This window comes from Scyliorhinus canicula, chromosome 1, assembly GCF_902713615.1.
Source record: "Scyliorhinus canicula chromosome 1, sScyCan1.1, whole genome shotgun sequence".
Taxonomy (NCBI): Eukaryota; Metazoa; Chordata; class Chondrichthyes; order Carcharhiniformes; family Scyliorhinidae; genus Scyliorhinus; species Scyliorhinus canicula.
The window spans coordinates 78,211,047-78,215,635 of NC_052146.1; positions in this window are offsets into that span (position 1 = coordinate 78,211,047).

Below are 4,589 nucleotides of genomic sequence, written 5' to 3' on the forward strand. Positions count from 1 at the left end.
GACCAAAGATCAAGTGATATTAATCAGTGAGGGATGTGTGCATGTTGTAGTTCACTCAAAACTCTGAGTTGCAGTGCCAACATACACCTTTAACATAGAACATAGAACATTGAGAAATACAGCACAGAACAGGCCCTTCAGCCCATGATGTTGTGCCGAACTTTTGTCCTAGGTTAATCATAGATTATCATAGAATTTTGGATACGAAGGGCAATTTATCATGGCCAATCCACCCAACCTGCACATCTTTGGACTGTGGGAGGAGACCCACGCACACACGGGGAGGATGTGCAGACTCCACACAGACAGTGACCCAAGCCAAAATCGAACCTGGGTCCCTGGAACTGTGAAGCAATTGTGCTATCCACAATGCTACAGTGCTGCCCTTAAGAACAAATTAATCTACACTCCATTATTCTACCATAATCCATGTACCTATCCAATAGCTGCTTGAAGGTCCCTAATGTTTCGGACTCAACTACTTCCACAGGCAGTGCATTCCATGCCCCCACTACTCTCTGGGTAAAGAACCTACCTCTGACATCCCCCCTATATCTTCCACCATTCACCTTAAATTTATGTCTCCTTGTAATGGTTTGTTCCAGCCGGAGAAAAAGTCTCTGATTGTCTACTCTATCTATTCCCCTGATCATCTTATAAACCTCTATCAAGTCGCCCTCATCCTTCTCCGTTCTAATGAGAAAAGGCCAAGCACCCTCAACCTTTCCTCATAAGACCTACTCTCCATTCCAGGCAACATCCTGGTAAATCTCCTTTGTACCTTTTCCAAAGCTTTCACATCCTTCCTAAAATGAGGTGACCAGAACTGCACATAGTACTCCAAATGTGGCCTTACCAAGGTTTTGTACAGCTGCATCATCACCTCACGGCTCTTAAACTCAATCCCTCTGCTAATGAACGCTAGCACACCATAGGCCTTCTTCACAGCCCTATCCACCTGGGTGGCAACTTTCAAAGATCTATGAACATAGACCCCAAGATCTCTCTGCTCCTCCACATTGCCAAGAACCCTACCGTTAACCCTGTATTCTGCGTTCATATTTGTCCTTCCAAAATGGACAACCTCACACTTATCAGGGTAAACTCCACCTGCCACTTCTCAGCCCAGCTCTGCATTCTATCTATGTCTCTTTGCAGCCGACCACAGCCCTCCTCACTATGCACAACTCAGTTGTGAAAGATTAGGTGGTCTCTGGCAGCCACTTTCATGGTTTCCTCTGTCTATTTAAAAGAAAGATTTTTTTTTACAAGATCTATAATATCACAACTGCCTGTTTGTTCAATGTATCTAAGCACTATTGCACACCCAGTCCCACTTCCCACCCTATTTCAATAACCTCTTAACCTAACCAACACATCCCTCGACACTATGGGCAATTTATCGTCGCCAATCCACGTAACCTGCAAACGTTTGGACTGTGGGAGGAAACCGGAGCACCTGGAGGAAACCCACCCAAACACAGGGTGATAGTGCAAACTCTACACAGACAGTGACCTGAGGCCGGAATTGAACCCGGGTCCCTGGAGCTGTGAGACAGCAGTACTGTACTGCCAGGCCTGGGAATCACAAATATGGGATCTTTACATGTATGTTATCACCTGGAGATACGAATAGATTTTGTAGCAGCTCCAACATTCTTTCCTATCAAATGGGTGATCCCGTTATGAAAGTTTCAGCAAGCCTTGGAATGGGATCTGAACCGGGAGCCTCAGACTCCGAGGCAGGGACATTATCCACTGTGTCCCACAGAATCTCTCAATGAGGGGGAGTGGAAACAAATCCTACTCCACTGTGAAAACAACCCCCCCCGTGACTTGGCAAACACCAAGGTTTCAGCATGTATAACAGGAAAAAGTGATCATATTCCTTAAAAATCTGGGCATTTGTTTCACAGAATGTCTGTTTGTTTTTAAACTGTACAGAAACGTGAACCATGTTCCCAGTGCAGGGATCTGCCTTAACTTAAGCCAAATGGAAGGCATAGCAGAAACCCACAGTTTAAAAATCGCTGTAAAATGAATGATTATCTGATGTGTCCTGTAAATATAACACAGTTTAACAAATGATAATGGTTTGTTGATTATGATGTTCAAGATATATAGTTAATCGGCATTGTTTGATTAATCATAGAATTTACAGTGCAGAAGCAGGGGTAGCACGGTAGCATTGTGGATAGCACAATCGCTTCACAGCTCCCAAGTTCGATTCCGGCTTGGGTCACTGTTTGTGCGGAGTCTGCACACCCTCCCGGTGTGTGCGTGGGTTTCCTCCGGGTGCTCCGGTTTCCTCCCACAGTCCAAAGATGTGCAGGTTAGGTGGATTGGCCATGATAAACTGCCCATAGTGTCGAGGGATGTGTTGGTTAGGTTAAGGGGTTACTGAAATAGGGTGGGAAGTGGGACTGGGTGGAGTCATTGATACATTGATACATTGATCACAAACAGGCAGTTGTGATATTATAGATATTATAGATCTTGTAAAAAAAAATCTTTCTTTTAAATAGACAGAGGAAACTTTGAAAGTGGCTGCCAGAGACCACCTGATCTTTCACAACTGCAATATGGTCAAGTTTCTAGAAAGCTCCAAATGGATTGCTAGTAGACATATCCAGATCTGTGAAGACATTTGAAATTCAATCTGCATTTCCATAAGAGTAAACAGAAACTCATTAATAATATCTTCTTTGGCGTTGTGGACAGCTCTTTTGTTGTATCCCCGAAGCCTGGTATTCTTGCAAAGTGCCCTCACGAGTGTAAGGTGAAAAACCTTGACATGTCTCTTTTTATCCCCCTTTTTGTCAGTGTCACTCACGTTCTGTCCTACCAAACGATTATTTGAATAGCTTTCCTATCTCACAAATGCTGATGGCTGAGACTTTTAAAAGGTTAATTACCTCGGCTAAAAGATTATGGATAGGACTATGCCCCAGACCCGGGATAACCCAATACCTAATATGGAATTATGATCTGACAGTTTGAGATAGAAGCCAATTTGAGCTTTTAACTGTATCAGGTCTGGCTGAGCACAGCCATTTTTTGCAGAAGTGATGGCCACAGCACCCAGTGCACAGGGCAGGCGGGAGGGCAGTGTCGCTGGGCACTCTGTCTCATGATACTCTGATGACTGTCTGCATGATCTGGTGGCAGCAAATGCCCCAGCGTGAAGTACTAATGGTGGCAAGAGGAGGCCACCCCACTGGACAAGGAAGGTATGGGGGGAACTGGTTGCCCAGGTGAGCGGTATTGCGATCACAGACCAGACGTCAGCAGTGGCTAGGATACTGGGCAGAAACCCCAGTATTTTATTTTAAGTTTGTAAGACTGTGAGGAAAGGATACTTCACTCCAGGAGTAATTTCACAGAAAAATAGGGATACGATATATTAAAACAAACTTTACTAACACAGTGTTAAAATATCTTTTCATCACACAAGAAAATAGTTTACAATTACCCCTTAAACAATGTTAATTAATTCAGTGACACAATAATCCTTAACTGCTGTCTCCCCCCCCCCCCCCCCCCACCCCAAAGATGTGCAGGGGAAGAGGATTGGTCACGCTAAATTGCCCCTTAATTGTAAAAATTACAAATAAATAAATAACTGCTTTCTTTATTACTACTTAAACACCAAGGGGAAAACATCTCAGCTCCCAATGTACTGTAACAACCAGTGGCCCATAGGAATGCTTGCTTTACAAAGATACTCTTTAAGAAATGGGTGATCTCTTGATGCTGCTTTAAAGACAAGATCAGACTCCTGTCAGACCCATGCAGAAACTCTGGCTGTATGTCTTCAGAAGCTGTTTCTCAGCTTGTTTCAACTCCCCCTTGTTCTCAGACATAGAACATAGAACAGTACAGCACAGAACAGGCCCTTCGGCCCTCAATGTTGTGCCGAGCCATGATCACCCTACTCAAACCCACGTATCCACCCTATACCCGTAACCCAACAACCCCCCCTTAACCTTACTTTTATTAGGACACTACGGGCAATTTAGCATGGCCAATCCACCTAACCCGCACATCTTTGGACTGTGGGAGGAAATTGTACAGAGCGCAGCAGACCACAACGATAACCCACACATACTCTACAGGTTACTGCAGGTCACCAATGGAATTGTCCAGGGAGAAGAACCTCATCTTCAATAACCCTATTGTTGGGGCGGCACAATAGCACAGCGGATAGCACTGGGACTGAGGCACTGAGGACCCGGGTTTGATCCCAGCCCTGGGACACTGTCCGTGAGGAGTTTACACATTCTCCCAGTGTCTGCGTGGATTTCACCCCAATAACCCAAAGATGTGCAGGTTAGATGGATTGGCCACACTAAATTGCCCCTTAATTGGAAAAAAGTAATTGGGTGCTCTAAATTTATAAAACAAAAAAAAGAAAAAAGAAGAAAAGCCCTATTGTCCTCTCAACTGTGACACTTGTGGAGGCAGGACACCGTTTATACCTCTCTTCTGTCTCTGTCCTAGGGTGCCGGAGTGGCATCATGAGCCCCTTTGTAAACTAGCAACAAACCACCCAGCTGAGCTGGAGTCACAAATAGCCTTGGTGCGAGGGA